The following is a 20,150-nucleotide window of genomic DNA, read 5'->3' as shown; positions in this document are numbered from 1 at the left end:
TTACAATTCCGAAATTCCAGGAATTCTTTTGAAGGGGCAGTTAAAGGAAGAGGCAGTTAAAGGAATACAGGAGCCTTAGATTCATAAAAAATTTAATTGTGGCCTGCAGGATATACTTTACCCATGACCGTTTAGAAACAGGTAATTTCTGACATAGTAGTAGTGGTGCGATCAAACGAGTCGAGTATGATGCTCTAAGGGATTGTCTGTTGGTGGGTCCTCAGTAAAAGTCGATATGGGATCCATACACTCTGGTGCAGTGTGAGCAAGAGCAAGTGGTGGTTGTGTTACTTGTTGGGTGTTTTGGTTATTCAGTCTGTCTTTTCACAGCAGCCCTTTGTTCGATGTGGCACAGTGGAGGTTGTTCTCATAACACGCAGATCCCTCTTGAACAGATGTACCTATTGAATGCAATGTCTTCCCAGATTCTACATATAATGTTGAGTTTCTTCAAGCTGATTTTCATGTTATCTTTGAAGCATTCCCTTTACTTACCAAGGGGTTGCTGAGCTCTCTTCAACTGGGAGTAAAGGGTCTATTCAGAGAGAGAAATGAATTAGGCATCCAGGTGATGTGACCTATCCATCAGGGTTGGTATCACTTCATTGCAGTGGAGGTGCTAGTCATGTTAGCCTCCTCCAGATTGCAGGTGCAGTGCATCTGTCTTTCCAGCTGATACTTAAAATCTTTGGGATGGATCTTTGGTGGTATTTTTCCAGGGCTTTCAGGTGCCTACTGTAGGTGGTCCATGATTCAGCTCCAAACAGTAATGCAGGACGGATGACCACTCTATGGACCGAAAGGTTTTTTGCTTTCAAGGCGATTTTCAAAGACCCATTTCCTTAATCTTGTTGAGGCTCCACTAACACTACTCAGGTGGTGGTTGATTTCTGCATCAATGTCTGCATTTGGAGAGAGAATGCTGCCAAGGTAGGGAAAGTGGTCTACATTTTTAAGAATGATATAGTGAACTTTTATGGAGTGCTAGATAAATAGCTGGTTTGGCAGTGGCTGAGATAGAACCTGATATAGACAAGACAAGAACCAGGGTCCTATATACCTTGGCCAAAACATTCAGGATACATTGGAGGTGTTCTTCAGAGCATGGTCCAATGGCGTTGTCATCCACATACAGAAGCTTCATGATTGTGCTGGTGCTAACTTTGTTCTTGGCCTCGAACTGGTTGAGGTTGAAAAGCCTGCTGTCCATTCTCTACGTGATTGGGATTCCCTGTGGCCAGTCTTGGCCAATGAGGTGCAGTATAGCAGCAATAAAGATGGCAAGTACAATGGGCACAAACATGAGAAAATCTGCAGATGCCAGAAATTCAAGCAACACACACAAAATGCTGGAGGAACTCAGTAGACCAGGCAGTATCTACAGTTGATGTTTCGGGTCAAAACCCTTCAGTAGGACACAGGAATGGGGAATGGTGAATGGGGGGTGGGGTGGGTGGGGGTAATTAGCAGAGGTTCAAGAAATCAGTGTTAATAACATCAGGCTGGAGGCTACCTGGACGAAATATAAGGTGTTACTTCTCCAACCTGAGTGTGAGTGTGGCCTCTTTGTTCCATCCGCCACAAAAAGCAGGATCTCCTGGTAAACCATCCATTCCAATATGTCCTCCCTCCTGGTACTTATTCTTTCAAGTGGAACAAGTGCCACACCTATCCTTACAGGGCCCCAGGCAATCCTTCCAGGTGACACAACACTTCACCTGCAAATCTTTTGAGGTCATCTACTGTTTCTGGAGCTCCCGGTGTGGCTTCCTGTATAATGGTGAGACCGGACATAGGTAGGGAGCCTGCTTCAATGAGCACCTTTGCTCCGTCTGCCACAAAAAGTGGATTTCTCTGTGGCCACCCACTTCAATTCTACTTCCCATTCTCATCCCAACATGCTAGTCCATGGCCTCCTCATCTGCTGTAATGAGGCCCTGAGGCCACACTCAGGTTGGAGCAGCAACACGCTATATTCCACCTGGGTAGCCCGAGGGTATGAACATTGATTTCTTGAACTTCTGGTAATTGCCTCCCCCCACCCCCCCGCTTCACCATTCCTGTTTCCCTCTTTACCTGCCCATCTCCTCCCCCTTCCCTTTCTTCCAGTGGTCTTCTGTCCTCTCCTATCAGATTCCCCCAAATCCAGACCTTTAGCTCTTTCACCAGCTCCTTACTTCACATTCTCCCAGTTTCACCTATCACCTACAATCTTGTCCTTCTTCCTCCCCTCCCCCCAGCTTCTTACTCTGACTTCTCTTGACCAGTTACCTTCCTCTAGTTGCTTGCTGTAATTTGTTGTACTTTGTTCAACTCTACTGTATATTCAACCTTATTTCAAACATCCCTATGAATGGCCTCACCTTGAATCCCACACTCTCACTTCAAGAGTTCATCCCTGCCCGTTCCATAGTATCAGACAAATTAGAGGCCCCACTCCGAATGTATAAGCTTTACCACTCCACCAAAATACTTGACTTTTTTCCTTCACTTTGCTTATACATTGTTGAATTGTGAACGAGTGTTAATGTCTTCTAACTAGTAACCATAGGACCATAAGACATATGAGCAGAATGAGTCCATTCAGCCCATCAAGTTTGCTCTGCCATTCCATCATGGCTAATTTATTATCCCTCTCAACCCCATACAGGCCTTCTCCCTATAACCTTTGACACCTTGATTAATCAAGAAACTATCTGTTATACTTTGTAACTCCAAAATATAAAATTGATTGAACGAAAAACACAGAGACTGATAGAATGTGCATATTTTATTTTTACTTTAGTGATACGACATGGTGGCATAATGCCGTCTGCCATTTACATACTTCGTACATCTAACCCATAACGAATTATGTGAACAACAAAGAACACTTAATCAAACTATATATTTACAATATTACTAAAATATTGTGTTGGCTGTCTGTCATTTCTGACGATGATATTAGTCTGTGTAGCTCATTATTGGGTAAAGAGCTGGAGAGAGTAAAACCTGTGCTGGAGGAGTTTTACAGCGAAAAAGCCATTGCACTGGGGTAGTTCCACACTCTCAGCCTCAAAAATCTTGGTCCAATGGTTCAAAAAATCGTCACGACTGGAGACTTCCTTGGCAGCAGTGGATAGCCAAGCTGCCTTTTGTGCCTTGTCATGCCCTTCACTCTCCACGAAGAGTTGCAGCACCACCTTCTTGGCCATTGGATCTTGTAGTTGATCTTGTCTGCCCATTCCGCCAGAACTGGCTTTGTTTGCTGGGGTAGGCCTATCCCTATCTCACCGGGGCTGGAGGGTTCCCGGCTACTGTCACCTGGTTTAGTCCGTCTGTTGAAGTGGTGTACTGGGGTGTGGCCAGTGCCACAGTCAAACAGTTGAGACTGGATGGAAACTGGGGAAGCTCATCCACATTTGGTCCCAGGGTGGAGCACAATGAGCCTGCCATCAGAGGTGCTACTCCTCCCTGGACACCCCATACATCTATACTGAAATATTACATACACAACACTCCTCCCTGCTTAGCTATAAACTCCAACTCAATATAGAATGCATCTCAACTTCTGTACATATATACACAGTATACTATATATAACAACTATTAAAGAGACTTTCACAGCATAGCAAATTTTAAATTGCCCCATTCAGGCCTAACAATTCAACCGCTGTGGAGAATTTCTTACTTTTGTGGGATAATGTCTTTCCTGACAAGAGTGCACTCTACTTGACAGGAGAGACTTGTGGCTGTGAAACAATCTTAGGTTCAGGGTTCTCCTCTGTAGTGGTTGTAGGAGTTGACTCTGGGACTGCTGGAACTGGTTCTGACAGCTCTGGCCATCTTTCGTCTGGGTGTTTTGGCATCCTGAACAGTGCACAGCAACCTGCACTGGACAACATGGATCATGATGTGTGATATCACCAAATCCTTTACCTTCTAAAAGTAATTTTGTCCATTGCCATTTCTTCCTGGTCTGTAGTAATGAGTTCAAGGTGTGGAGCACAGTAGCCAGGTTTGGCAAGAACCTGTTATAACAAATATTATGACAAATCCTAAAACAGACTGCAACTGTGACTGCAATTGTTTGGTCTTGGGGCACCCACCACAGCTTAAATTTTCTCAGCACACTTGTGTAATCTTTGTTTGATCACTGTAAATGATATATGAATTAAACAATTCACACTTGTTGCATTGTGCTCAGAGCCCCTAACCTTCCAATCTTTTTAACACTGTCTTGTGGTTGTAAGTCTCAAAGCTAATGAGTCCTGTGTCACTCCTATAATTGTTCAATTTTTTCATCAACAACATGCAGATTAGTGCTCTTTTTCAAATTGCAACTTGACTTTTTAATCTTTTCCTCTTCCCTATGCTGTTCATTTATTTTTGGCTTCCCTATATACTCTTTGCGTGTGTTTAACTTTGTTACACTTTCTGCAAGTTTCACATTTTTACTTGCATTGGTCTGGTGTATGTGAGCCTTTGCCACAACAGTAACACACTTTGTTTGTCAAGGCAAGTTTCTGTTGAGAGATTGCAATTTTATTCACAATCAGTTTCATTCTTGACTGCAATTTCATCTGTCTGTGGTTTCCATTGAAACAGTGATTTCAACTGCTCTTTTAAATGTGAGTTGTGCTTCAGTTGGGAGCCATTTTTGAATGCTTTCTTTTAAGATTCCACAGATTAAATAGTCTCTCAGTGCATCATTAAACCCATCACTGAACCAATAAATGCTCAAACAATTTCTTCAATTCAGCTAAGTAAGCTGAAATGGATTCCCCTTCTTTGGATTCCACTTATGAAACCTAAAATGTTCTTCAATCAACAATGGTTTTGGTTCTAAATGTTCCTGCATTGCTTTCATAATAGCACTAAACCTCATTTTGGCTGATTTGTTTAAACCAGTTAAACTTATAGGAAAACTGTATTCTCTTCCACCTATTGCAGTCAGTAACATTGGCACTTGCTTTTCATTTGCTTCAAAAGACTGCTCAATTTGTTCACCTAGATAACATAGAGAGTACAGGCCATTCCGTCAACAATGTTGTGCTGAACCAGCTAAAAAACAAATCAAAAACACTAATCCCTCCTACCTACACCATTTCCATATCCCTCCATCCTCCTTATATCCATGTGCCTATCCAAACACCTCTTTAAAATCCTCCAATGTATTTGCTTCTCCCGCCATACCAGGCAGCATATTCCAGGCATCCACAACTCTGAGTGAAAAACTTACATCTCACGTTTCCCTTGAACCTACCTCCTCTCACCTTCAATGCAAGCCCCCTGTTCTTAGGTATTTCAACCCCCGGAAACAGATACTCTCTATCCACTCTATCTATGCCTCTCCTAATCTTGTAAACCTCTATCAGATCTCCCCTCAGCCTCTGATGCTCCAGAGAAAACAGCCTAAGTTTATCCAGCCTCTTGAAATAACACATGCCCTCTAAACTGGGAAGCATCCTTGTGAACCACTTCTGCACCCTCTCCAAAGCCTCAACATCCTTCCTATAGGGGTGACTAGAACTGTACACAGTTCTCCAGATGTGGCCTGAACAGAGTTTCAAAAAATTACAACATTACCTCCTGACTTTTGAACTCAATGCCTCAACTAATAAAAGCGATCATTCTATAAGCCTTCTTAACCATCTTATTGACCTGTGTAGGCACTTTCATGGAGCTATAAATCTGGATCCTGAAATCGCTCTGCTCAGCAACACTGTTAAGGACCTTGCCCTTAACAGTGTACTTTCTCCTTGTATTTGCCACATGGAGGTGCAACACCTCCTGTTTATCTGGGCGAAACGCCATCTGGCATCTCTCAGCCCATATCTGCAACTGGTCTATTATTAAACCGTATCCTATGCCAGTCTTCTACACTATCCACAAATCCACCAATCTTGGTATCATCCACAAGCTTATGAACCCTCCCATCTACATTTTCATCCAGGTTATTCATTACAAACAACAGGGGTCCCAGCACAGATCCCCGCGGAACTCCACTAATTACAGACCTGCAGCTCAAATAAATCTCTTCAACCACTACCCTCTGTCTTTTATGTGCAAGCTAGTTCTGAATCCAAAGAGCCAATTCACTCACCACAGATCCCATACATCTTAATCTTCTTATTTAGCCTCCCATGAGGATCTTGTCAAACGCCTTACTAAAATCCATGCAGACAACGTCCACTGCCCTCCCCTCATCAATCTCTCATCACCTTATCAAAAAACTCAATCAGGTTGGTAAATCACAACCTGCCACGCATGAATTCATGCTGGCTCTCCCTAATTAGGCCATGGGATTCCAAATGCTCATACATCCAGTCCCCAAGAATTTTCTCCAGCAATTTCCCTATAACTGACATGAGACTCATCAGTCTATTGTTTCCAGGATTTTCCTTCATTTCCTTTTTAAAATAGAGGTGCAACATTAGCCACCTGCCAATCCTCCAGCACCTTGCTTGTGGTTAGAGACGACACTAAAATACTGGCCAAGGTCCAGTAATCTTGGCTCTTGCCTCCTTCAATAACCTGGGCTAAATCCCATCAGGTCCTGGAGACTTATCCACCTTAATACTCATTAGGAGGCTCATCAATTGCTCCTCCTTGATCTATAAATGGCCTAACATATTGATACACTCAGCACTGATCTCCTGCACCTCCATATCTTTTTCCTTGGTAAATACTGAAGCAAAGCACTCATCAACTATCTCACTCACACTCTCCACATCCAGGCAAATGTTCCCCCCTTTATCCTTGAGTGGTCCCACCTTCTCCTTAGTTATCCTCTTACTCCTGATGTACAGTTCCCCCGCCCCCAGATTGTTTCATGTTTTATCATTTTACAACATTGAATCACAGTGGATTTAATTTGACTTGTTTGACATTGATCAACAGAAAAAGACTCTTTTGGCAGGTTTACAGCTGTGCCATATTCTTTCATTTGATGATTAACTTATCTGTACTCCAAGGGATATTCAGTGACTTGGAAATTTTCTTGTGTCCATCTCCTGATTTGTGCTTTTCAGTAACCTTTTTGTGGAGTTGCTTGGAGTGTTCTTTTGTCTTCATGGTGTAGTTTTTGTCGGGATACTGACTCACCAGCAGTAGGACCTTCTTCTTCTTCTTCTTCTTCTCCTTCTTCTATTTCCGGCAGTTTAGACGCTCTAGGTGTATTACTGCCCTCCGCAGGATGTATAATTAATTAGAATTCTGCTTGGAAATGCTGTACGTGCTCAATAAATAGCAATGCCACAGATTGTTTTCCTTCTCAAATTTTGTCACGTGGTTTCCGAATAATTGCATTGCTTCAAATTATATTAATTTCATTTGAATCATTTGTAAAACTAAATGCTTCTTTCTTGAGAATATTCATTAGACCAAGAGACCATAAGATAAAGGAGCAGAAGTTGGCCATTCGGCCCATCGAGTCTGCTCTGCCATTCTATCATGAGCTGATCCATTCTCCCATTTAGTCCCACTCCCCTGCCTTCTCACCGTAACCTTTGATGCCCTGGCTACTCAGATACCTATCAATCTCTGCCTTAAATACACCCAATGACTTGGCCTCCACTGCTGCCCGTGGCAACAAATTCCATAGATTCACCACCCTCTGACTAAAAAAAATTCTTTGCATTTCTGTTCTGAATGGGCGCCCTTCAATCCTTAAGTCATGCCCTCTCGTACTAGACTCCCTCATCATGGGAAACAACTTTGCCACATCCACTCTGTCCATGCCGTTCAACATTCGAAATGTTTCTATAGGTCTCCCCTCATTCTTCGAAACTCCAAGGAATACAGTCCAAGAGCGGACAAATGTTTCTCATATGTTAACCCTCACATTCCCGGAATCATTCTAGTAAATCTTCTCTGTACCCTCTCCAACGTCAGCACATCCTTTCTTAAATAAGGAGACCAAAACAGCCCACAGTACTCCAAGCGAGGTCTCACCAGCGCCTTATAGAGCCTCAACATCACATCCCTGCTCCTATACTCTATTCCTCTAGAAATGAATGCCAACATTGCATTCGCCTTCTTCACTACCGACTCAACCTGGAGGTTAACTTTAAGGGTATCCTGTACAAGGATTCCCAAGTCCTGTTGCATCTCCGAACTTTGAATTCTTTCCCCATTTAAATAATAGTCTGTCCGTTTATTTTTTCTGCCAAAGTGCATAACCATACACTTTCCAACATTGTACTTCATTTGTCACTTCTCTGCCCATTTTTCTAATCTATCCAAGTCTCTCTGCAGACTCTCCGTTTCCTCAGCACTACCGGCCCCTCCACCTATCTTCATATTGTCAGCAAACTTAGCCACAAAGCCATCTATTCCATAATCCAAATCGTTGATGTACAATGTAAAAAGAAGCGGCCCCAACACAGACCACTGTGGAACACTATGTTAACCAGCAGCCAACCAGAATAGGATCCCTTTATTCCCACTCTCTGTTTCCTGCCAATCGCCAACGCTCTATCCACGTATGTAACTTTCCCGTAATTCCATGGGCTCTTATCTTGTGAAGTAGCCTCATGTGTGGCACCTTGTCAAAGGCCTTCTGAAAATCCAAATATACAACATCCACAGCATCTCCCTTGTCTAGCCTACTTGCAATTTCCTCAAAAAATTGTAATAGGTTTGTCAGGCAGGATTCTCCTTTAAGGAATCCATGCTGAGTTCTGCCTATCTTGTCATATGCCTCCAGGTACTCTGTAACCTCATCCTTGACAATCGACTCCAACAACTTCCCAACCACTGATGTCAAGCTAACAGGTCTATAATTTCCGTTTTGTTTCCTTGCCCCCTTCTTAAATAGCGGAGTGACATTTGCAATCTTCCAGTCCTCCGGAACCATGTCAGAATTTATCGACTTTTGAAAGATCATCGCTAATGCCTCCGCAATCTCCACAGCTACTTCCTTCAGAACACGCGGGTGCATTCCATCTGATCCGGGAGATTTATCTACCTTTAGATTATTCAGCTTCCTGAGTACTTTCTCTGTCGTAATTGTGACTGCGCACACTTCTCTTCCCTGCCACCCTTGAGTGTCTGGTATATTGCTGATGTCTTCCTCAGTGAAGACTGATGCAAAATACTCGTTCAGTTCCTCTGCCATCTCCTTATCTCCCATTACAATTTCTCCAGCATCATTTTCTATCAGTCCTATATCTATTCTCACCTGTCTTTTACTCTTTATATACTTGAAAAAGCTTTTAGTATCCTCTTTGTTACTATTTGCTAGCTTCCTTTCATAGTTAATCTTTTCCCTCTTAATGACCTTCTTGGTTTCCTTTTGTAAGGTTTTAAAAACGTCCCAATCCTCTGTCTTCCCACTAACTTTTGCTTCGCATACTTAACATTTAAAATAGTTGTTTTCCAAGTCTACCTGCTATTTCCAAGTTTTCCTTTTCTTGAGTCAAAGCCTGAGTTGTTTATTGAGATCTTGAAATTCTTCCTCAGTTGTTTCCATGTTTTCATTTTATAATCTGAATGTAGGTAATTCACTTTGCAACAAATTCCTATTTCCTTTTGTAACTTTGGAATAAGTTCCTCCATTTTTAATCCGTTTTCCATGTCACTGAATTTTTGACAACAAGCATCTTTTTCAGAAACAGTCTCCTTTAAATGCAGTACTGTTTCATCCAATCTCTTTCCAACTCACAGTTGTTCTTATTGAGTACTTCTATTTGTTGATAGAGTTCTGCACATTTACCCTGGGTTTCAACCTTGTTTCTTGTAACATAAGATCTGAGGTTTTTTCCTTAAATTCTGGAACATATTTCGTAAATTCTTGATCATTTGCGATAAGACTCCTTGCAATCCCTCGTAATATATATACATATATATATATATATATACAGCCATTAATTTCCCCCTTCTCCTGCCTGTGAACTGTTTGATCCTCCATTCAGTGTATCTGTGACTGCTTCCCACCTAAGCCCTGTAATACCAAGATATTTTTCTGCAGACTTGACTATAATTTAAATATTTTCAGTTCTTTTGTCTGTTTGCGCTGAACAGTTAATTGCATCTACCATAAACAGTATGAAATCCTTCTTACTATTAATCAGTGTGTCCTTATTTATCATATTATAACCCTCACAGTTCACTGGTTTATTACCCCCTGTATTTGTTTGCTTGGTAGCCTTCTTTTTTCTAGCAAATGCTTTCACGGCCTCTACGTAATTGACGCCTTGAGTTACTTTTACATATTGTATCTCAGCTTCTTTCTTTCTAATAATGCATCCTTGATAAGTTGCACTGTGTTCCTCACCACAATTGCAGCATTTCAACCTAGCTCCTGCCTCACATTTCCCATATTTGTGTTCTCCAGCGCATCTGCCACATCTTTGTTTCCCTCTGCAGACTGCTGCAATATGCCCGAATTTCTGACATTTAAAGCATCTTAAAGGCGGTGGTATATATATTCTGACCTCATAACATATATACCCTAAATAAACTTTAGTCAGCGATCTCTCTTCATCAAAGTTGATCATAACCAATAAACTATCACACTTTTTCCCCATTTCTTGTAACTTTCAAACATTTGACCTCAATAATTTTTGCTCCTTTTATGTTCTGTTTAATCTCATCCATAGTAGCTTTTGTTGGTATCCCCGAAATAACTCCTCTAGTCCTTTCTATTTTTTTGCCGTCTATTTTACATAACCTTATCATTTTGCCTTGTTGAGCACTACCCCGACAAATCACTAATAGCGATCTATTTCGCAAAATCTTTGCTCTTTTGACTTTACCTATAAGTTTGTTGATTATCTTCATCAAATGAATCGGGTTCCACTCACCAAAAGACGCTCCGTCTTTGCTCAGTGTTATAATTGGTTTAATCTCATCTTCTTTCCGTTGTTTCGCTATCCTATTTTGTTTGTCCCCTGAATTCTTAGAGTTTGACATCCCATAAATAACAGATGGGGTATGTATATAAATAAATAACAGATGGGATATGTATATAAATAAATAACGGATGGAAAAGATGAAGCCACACTCAGGTTGGAGGAACAACACCTTATATTCCGTCTGGGTAGCCTCCAAACCTGATGGCATGAACATTGACCTCTCAAACTTCCATTAATGCCCCACCCCCCCCTCGTACCCCATCCGTTATTTATTTATATACACACATTCTTTCTCTCTCTCTCCTTTTTCTCCCTCTGTCCCTCTGACTATACCCCTTGCCCATCCTCTGGGTTGTTCCCCCCCCTTTTTCCTTCTCCCTGGGCCTCCTGTCCCATGATCCTCTCATATCCCTTTTGCCTATCACCTGTCCAGCTCTTGGCTCCATCCCTCCCTCTCCTGTCTTCTCCTGTCATTTTGGATCTCCCCCTCCCCCTCCCGCTCCCACTTTCAAATCTCTTACTACCTCTTCCTTCAGTTAGTGCTGATGAAGGGTCTCGGCCCAAAACGTCGACTGTACCTCTTCCTAGAGATGCTGCCTGGCCTGCTGCGTTCACCAGCAACTTTGATGTGTGTTGCTCTTTACCTTCCCACTAATTTTTGCAATGTTATATGTTCTTACTTTTGTTTTTATGCTGTCTTTGACTTCCCATGGTCAGACACAGTTGCCTCATCCTCCCTTTAGAATACTTCTTCATCTTTACAATGTATCTATTCTGTGTCTCTGAATTTCCCCTAGAAACATCAGCTATTGTTGTTCTGCTGTCCTCTCTGCTAGTGACCCCTTCCAATCAACTTTAGCCAGCTCTTCTCTCATCCCTCTGGAATTCCCTTTACTCCACTGTAATATTGATACATTCAATTTAAGGTTTTACATTAAACTTCTGGGTGAATTTTATCATATGATGATCACTGTAACCTAAAGCTTTCCTTACCTTAAGCTCCCTTAATTGCAGGATTCTGCAGAGAGCGGAGCGGACAGCCCAGCACATCTGGAGTTGTGAACTTCCCGTGATTCAGGGCATTTACAAGGACAGGTGTGTAAAAAGGGCCTGTAGGATTATTGGGGACCTGAGTCACCCCAACCACAATCTATTCCAGCTGCTACCATCCGGGATGCAGTACCACAGCATAAAAGCCAGGACCAACAAGCTCTGGGACATCTTCTTCCACCAGGCCATCAGACTGATGAACTCACGCTGATTTGAGTGTATTCTATATTACATTGACTGTTCTATTTATTAAAAATTGTTATAAATTATTATGATTGCACATTGCACATTTAGATGGAGACGTAACATAAAGATTTTTACTCCTCATGTATATGAAGGATGTAAGAAATAAAGTCAATTCAATTCAATTCAATTCTAATCAAATATGGATTATTACACAGCACCCAATCCAGAATTGCTGCTCCCCTAGTGGGTTTGACCACAAGCTGCTCTCAAAAGCCATCTCGTATATATACTACAAATACTCTCTCTTGGGATCCAGCACCAAGCTGACTTCCCCATTTTGAAATTCCCCATTATTAAGGCACTTTTTACATGCTTTTTCTATCTCCCATTGTAATTTGTATCCCAAATCCTGGCTACTGTGAGTTTCTTTGCTCACAAGGATTCTACATCTTTCAATCCTATGTCACCTGTTTCGAAGGATTTGATTTCATTTTTTACTCAACAGAGCCACACCACACCTCTGCCTACCTGCCTATCCTTTTGATATAATGTGTATCCTTGGATGTTAAACTCACAACTATGATCTTCCTTCAGCCAACAATGTCATACCTGCCAATCTCTAACTGTGCTAGAAGATCATCTGCCTTATTCTGTATACTGCATGCATTCAAGTATAAAACTTGCAGTCCTGTTTTCATCATCCTTTTTGATTTTGACCTCTTGTTACACTTCAACTCATCTCACTCACTGTAATTTTGCCCCATTATCTACCTGTCCCTCCTCACAGTCTCACTACACACTGCATCTAGTTATGTACCAACTGCTCCATCTTCAGCCCTATCACTCTGCTTTCCATCCCCCTGCCAAATTGGTTTAAACCCTCCCCCACTCCTCTTACAAACCTGCCCATAAGGATACTAGTCCTCCTTGGGTTGAGGTGTAACACCATAAGACAAAGGAGCAGAAGTCGGCCATTTGGCCCATCGAGTCTACTCCGCCATTCTATCATGAGCTGATCCAATCTCCCATTTAGTCCCCCTCCCCTGCCTTCTCACCATAACCTTTGATGCCCTGGCTACTCAGATACCTATCAATCTCTGCCTTAAATACACCCAATGACTTGGCCTCCACTGCTGCCCGTGGCAACAAATTCCATAGATTCACCACCCTCTGACTAAAAAAATTTCTTTGCATCTCTGTTCTGAATGGGCGCCCTTCAATCCTTAAGTCATGTCCTCTTGTACTAGACTAGCCCACCATGGGAAACAACTTTGCTACGTCCACTCTGTCCATGCCTTTCAACATTCAAAATGTTTCTATGAAGTTCCCCCTCATTCTTCTAAACTCCAAGGAATACAGTCCAAGAGTGGACAAACGTTCCTCATGTTAACCCTCTCATTCCCGGAATCATTCTAGTGAATCTTCTATGAACTGTCTCCAGCATCAGCACATCCTTTCTTAAATAAGGAGCCCAAAACTGCCCACGGTACTCCAAGTGAGGTCTTACCAGTGCCTTATAGAGCCTCAACATCACACCCCTGCTCCTTTACTCTATTCCTCTAGAAATGAATGCCAACATTGCATTCGCCTTCTTCACCACCGACTCAACCTGGAGGTTAACCTTAAGGGTATCCTGTACGAGGACTCCCAAGTCCCATTGCAACTCAGAACCTTGAATTCTCTCCCCATTTAAATAATAGTCTGCCTGTTCATTTCTTCTACCAAAGTGCATAACCATACACCTTCCAACATTGTACTTCGTTTGCCACTTCTCTGCCCATTCTTCCAATCTATCCAAGTCTCTCTGTAGACTCTCTGTTTCCTCAGCACTACCGGCCCCTCCAACTATCTTTGTATCATCAGCAAACTTAGCCACAAAGCCATCTATTCCATAATCCAAATCATTGATGTACAGAGTAAAAAGAAGTGGCCCCAACACGGACCCCTGTGGAACACTACTGGTAACCAGCAGCCAAACAGAATGCGATCCCTTTATTCCCACTCTCTGTTTCCTGCCAGTCAGCCAACGCTCTATCCACCTATGTAACTTTCCCATAATTCCATGGGCTCTTATCTTGTTTAGCAGCCTCATGTGCGGCGCCTTGTCAAAGGCCTTCTGAAAATCCAAATACACAACATCCACTGCGTCTCCCTTGTCTAGCCTACTTGTAATTTCCTCAAAAAATTTTTGTACATGTCATACCTTCCCCAGAAGAGATCCCAATGATTCAGAAATCTGAACCCCTGCCCTCCTGCACCATTTCCTCAGCCACACATTCATCTGCCAAATCTGCCAAATCATCCTATTCTTACCCTCACTGGCATGTGGCATAGGCAATAATCCAGAGATTAATGCCCTGGAGGTCTGGCTTTTTGCCTTACTCCCTATACTCTCTCTTCAGACCCTCTTCCCTTTTCCTACTATGTCACTGGTACCAATATATACCATGACTCCCAGCTGCTCAATCTCCCCCTTTAGAACGTCATTAACCAGATCTGAGACACCCCTAACCCTGGCACTTGGGAGGCAACATACCATCCGGGTGTCCCTTTCACATCCACGGAGTCTGCTTCCTATTCCTCTAATTATGGAAAATAATTATTAGCAGGTCTGTAACGATTCATAGCCATTCCATTATTCCACCTTTCAAACCCCTCACCAATTCTGCAGTTATTTTTATTTCTCTGTGGGACCATGTGTCTTCTGTTCTGATGAAGTGTTTTGGATCTGATTCTCCTCAGATCCTTCGAAATCCATTATCCCTTATCCTAAATTTATATCCTCTTGTTTTATTTGCCTCTGATTAAGGGAAAAATATACTCTACCCTATCAATACCCTTCCAAATCTTACATATCCCAATTGTACATTCTCTTAACCTTCCACACTTCAAGGAAAACAGACACAGCCTCTCCAGTCTCTCCTCATAACTAAACATTTGAGGCAACTTCTGCTTTGTAAACCTGAAAGGAGTGAGGAATGAATGGAAGAGGGTGTGAAATAAGGATTAGTATTTAAGTACAATGCTGTTTAGAACAAAAGAACACTAGAATATAGGAGCAGGAGCAGGCACCTGAACCCTAAAGACCGCCCCCCCATTCAATGTGATCTTAGCAGATCTCCTCTTCTGAGCCAGTTTCCCTTAGACCTCGATCCACTGATCTTCCAAAAGCTTCATCAACACCCACAAAGAAGAAATTCCCATGCATCTTGGACTTAAAGGACCGGTCCACAATCTTGTATCTATGACTCCTCGTTCAAGATTGTCCCACTGGTAGAAACATTTTTGCTGTTACTCTTTTATGCCTCCAAATATCTGATTGTTTTCATTAAAATCATCCCTCATTTTTTTTGTAATCCAAAGAATTTAGATCAAATGTGTTTATAATTTAGAAGTTCAGCTGAATTCCAAAAAAGAAGAGGGGAGTGGATCAAAGAAAATGTACGAGAATCTAACATAATAGGTAAAACAAATGGCTCTCATAGAAAACATGAGCAGTTATAGCAAAGTTAATGGAAGGTCAGGGCCCTTCTAGAAATGGAGATACTTTTGTGAAGCAGAATATTTGTCTTTGATAGAGGAAAAGGATGCTGCCATTGTATCAGTAAAGAAGATGGAAAGGAATCACGCAGATTTGTGTTCTTTTGAATAACTATAGCTATGAGTCCTGTGTCTTAGAAGGTTGTTTTTCAATAATTCATTCACACTGAACCTTTATATATCATAACAATATTTTGTTCATACAGCATTTGTCTTCTGGCAAGGAGGGTTGGAAAATTATTTCAAAATCTTCTCTTGTTCCCTTCCTTGCATCTGTTAGCAATCTGGAGGAATTTCACCTTGGTCTACCAATGAATCTTCTTTAAAAATAATAAATCCCTTCCATTCCCTTTGTCTCTCTTTCTCCATCTCTCTCTCCCCCTGCCACTCTATCTCTGTCTGTCTCACTGTCTTTTTCTTTCTCTCTTCTCTGTCCCTGTCTCAATTTGTCCATCTCTGTGTTTCCTTCTCTCTGTTTATTTCATCCGGTATTTCTCACTTATTTAACTACTCCCTTCACACGAAAAGCGAAACTAGCATTCATTAAAAGGCATCTATTTTCATAAATATATAACCTTTTTGGACTTCAAGAGGCTTTAATCTTTCTTTTGATACATTCTGTTTTTAAGTATTTATAAACTATTCTTAGACTTTCCTTGCCTGTTTTTTTTCCCTTTTTAACAAATCTTTGTATGGTAACTTTGTTTTAAATACACTCCCAGATTTTCTATGCTCACCTTCTCTTTTTGATGCATGCAACTCATGATATGTGACACGGGTGTTCAAGTTGAATTAAATCCAAAGTAAGTCACAGGTTAAATGATCAAATTACACAGCCAAGTGGCCCTGTGGCTCAAAAGGGAATCTACTTCAAACAGCAGACAGATCTTCACTAGGGAAGAAAGATTAAGGTGAACTGGCAATGAGAGGGGAAATGTTTTTAGCAGCAAATTTTCGTAATCTAGATTCACGGCTAGGAAAAGATCACAGAAGTAAATCCAGCGCTAACTTTCAAAAAGGAATTGGTTAAATGCTTGAAAGGAAAAAAATGATGGAATTACGAGTAGGGAGCAGGAGAGCAGGATTAATTCAATAATGTGATTAAAGATTTGGCGCAAGCTTGATAGACTGATTGGCCATCGTTTCTTCTGCATATTTCTTTGAATTTGTGGTTCTATGAATTTGCCAATGCAGTGCTGCATACTTCCAGCAAATTCTTTCAAGTAGGATAAAAAAAATACATTCACAAGATTAGTTCAGAAATCAAAGTCATGTTTTTCCTTGCAACATGAATCTTACAACAATCATATTGTGGCAGGAAGGGTAGGTGTTTCTCTTCCAAAGGAATTCCTTGGCACCTTTTCTAATGCCTCCAGCCTGTCGCGTCACTAATTAGCCAACGGGAACGTACATGCAGACTGTCTCCAGTTTTACAAACAAGTACGTTTTTTCAGCATGACTTCTTCCTAGATTCCTGGCTAATAGCTATGGTCTTATCAAGGCTTAAACATGAACTACAAAGCACAGGAAATTAGCCTAACATTCCTCTACTTGAATGGTCTCAGAGAAACCCAAATCTGGGAACATAAGCAGCAACATTTGTTTAGTACAGTGAATTCTTTCAAGTGGGCAATCTATTTATTTGGATTATAAACAATGGTTGAAACATATGATCATTGCAATTATGTGCTGTTATAATTATCCATGGACAGATCCTATCTTTCCAAAAGAAGCAGTTTGTTGAAAGAAACATTAGTATTCTTTTCAGACAGCTTTACATTTTACAAAAATATAAAATTGGTGGAAAATCATAAACATTTGATGCTGTAATAATCAGGTGACAGGTGTTCATTGCTGATGATTACAATTTAAGCATTAAATTATTCATAAATAATTCATAATCATAATAACTCAGCTTTTACTTGAAGTCTCATGCAAGAAATAAGATGTTATTGGTTTTTAAAAGATGTGTGCATAGAATTGCTCCTAAATCATATTTTAAATCAAAATATATTAAATGATTATCTCCTTCTATCTATGTTAACTCACGAATCCTTAATGCTATTTATTAATCTGATATTCTCCGATGGTCATATTTCCAGCTTAAATAATTTTGAGGTTGTTTACAGTCCCATGTCTTCTTCTTTATATGTAAATTAAGTACAATATACATTGAGTCATGCTTAGACCAATCTTCATTTGTAATCAATCCTGAGAAACTGGATTAAAACTATTTAATCTATTGTTGACTATTTAATTAATGAAAATCTACATTAAAATTAAAGAAACAATGCATCTCAAAAACCATTTTATATAGAAAATTTGTCCCAGATAACTTATGACTATTATGAATGCAAAGTCTTTGAAAAAGGGATTAGAAGCACTGAACGAAAGCTTCATCACAAAGGAAGGTTTTAAAGAAGAGCGATTTGAAAATATTTAGAGATGGTTTTTCACAGAAGGACAACTCGAGAATGAAGGTGCACCTGATGATATTGTGGTCTCAAGTACATCAGAGGAATGGAGAAAATAGTAGAAGGAAAATTGCGGGGCAAATGCATATAGCAGAGAAGCAGAGAGATTACAGAGGAGTTAAATGCAAGATCAATGAGAGTGAGTGTGGCGGAGAAGCTGAGTTTTACAGAATTTTGACAGTAGCATTTGCTAAGGGTTTTGGCCCGAAACGTCATCTGTACTTTTTCCCATAGATGCTGTCTGGACTGCTGAGTTCCTCCACCAATTTGTGTGCGATGTGGGTACTTGCTAAAAATGTTTTGGAGTAATCAAGCTGGGGACATGCAGCTCAGAACCTATAGAAATCCAAAACTTACAAAGAAATTGGTCATAATCACAGCCAGAGGTTCAGAAATAAAAACAGAAAATGGTTGGAGATTCTCAGCAAGCTAGGCAACATCCTTAGAGCAAGCATCTCAGGTGTGTGACCTTTCACCAGACCTCTCATTAAAGTTCAGTGTTTGTGACAGAAAGGCTGAAATCATTGGCCCAGATAATGGTGGCTGACCATCTGAAAGTGCCCGTTTCAGTTTGTTTCTGACTTCAGTACCTGCATATTGCAACATAAAATGTCAAGAATATCCTCAAGATAAGATGCCATCGTATCAATAGTGCCATGTCGCTGCAGAGCTCAGAAGTGGTAAGAACATTCCACATCTCCTTCAATTTACTGCCATCCATGTAAGCACACCTCCATCGATTTCAGCAACATCAGTTATCTAAGTTGTGCTAGTAAGAATAGGTGACTGGTGATTTTTATTCTTTATAATATTTAACCTCAATATTGTTTAATTAATTTCTATGACATAATTATATTTTAAGTAAATGTATTACTATTCAATTTTATCTTTATATATTTGATAATTAATTAAATACATTTCAACTTTTTAAAAATGTCCCTGGCTTTCAGAAACATTTAATAAAGCCTTTCACAGCACAGCAGTATATCAGGTATCAGAGTGCAAGAACCTTCCCTCAGACAACATCAGGCAGTCTGAGAGAAGGTATTTAGAATCTGATCCCTGGGGTACAGTACTGCCATCTTCTGAGCAGAAGAATTGGAAGATGAGATAAAAAGAACTGCTTTCTTTCCTCTTATAGCATCATCCCTTATGTTTTTATGTCAACAATGATAATTTTACATCATCTTCAGTGGTAGGCAGTTAGCTGGATAGAGGTAGCAAGGGAATTCATGTACATATCAAGAAGATAGTTAGGGGACTGTTGTGAAGGGGAAAGAGAATCAGGATAGGAGAGGACAAAACTACCTTTGTATGATTGGAAGGGGTACCTACTCACTCTGGATTAAAAATGTAGAAGGCATACATCAATGGCTTCCTGATTCCATCCCTACTGGCCTTAACCTGGCAGAGTAATTGTGGTGCCCTCTTCATTCTGTCCTTAACTAAACCTGTCACTGATTCTGGTGATGTCATCAGTCTCGACTGACGTAAGTGAAATGAGACCCTGTTAGGCTTAAGCAGGAGGTTAGTTACTCAAGACCTTAAGAATCATAAATGGCAGGATTCAGCTAGACTGCTTTGTAAAATTTCACCATGTATTCAGTAATTCAAATACTTTGTGATTTATCAGGAAAGAAATTATAACAATTAAAATTTTGATCCACTATTAGCAATAAATTTGTTTTTGTCATTCTAATCAAATCAAAGCAAATAGAATTATTTGTTACTCTGTACATTTGCTCATTAATTACAATACAAATTTCTAATCAGCCAATCATCAGGCAGTAACTTAGTGCATAAAAGCATGCAGACATAGTCAAGAGGTTCAGTTGCTATTCAGACCAAACATGAGAATGGGGAAGAAATGTGAATACCCTAAGTGACTTTGACCACTGAATGATTGTTGGTGCTAGACGGGTAGGTGAGTATCTCAGAAACTGTTGATCTCCTGGGATTTTCATGCACAACAATCTCTATAGATTACAGCAAATGGTGCAAAAAACAAAACAAAACATCCAGTGCGTGACAATTGTGTGTTGGCAAAAATGCTTTGTTAAAG

Source organism: Mobula birostris, chromosome 1, assembly GCF_030028105.1.
Source record: "Mobula birostris isolate sMobBir1 chromosome 1, sMobBir1.hap1, whole genome shotgun sequence".
Classification (NCBI taxonomy): Eukaryota; Metazoa; Chordata; class Chondrichthyes; order Myliobatiformes; family Myliobatidae; genus Mobula; species Mobula birostris.
This window is presented reverse-complemented; position numbering follows the sequence as displayed.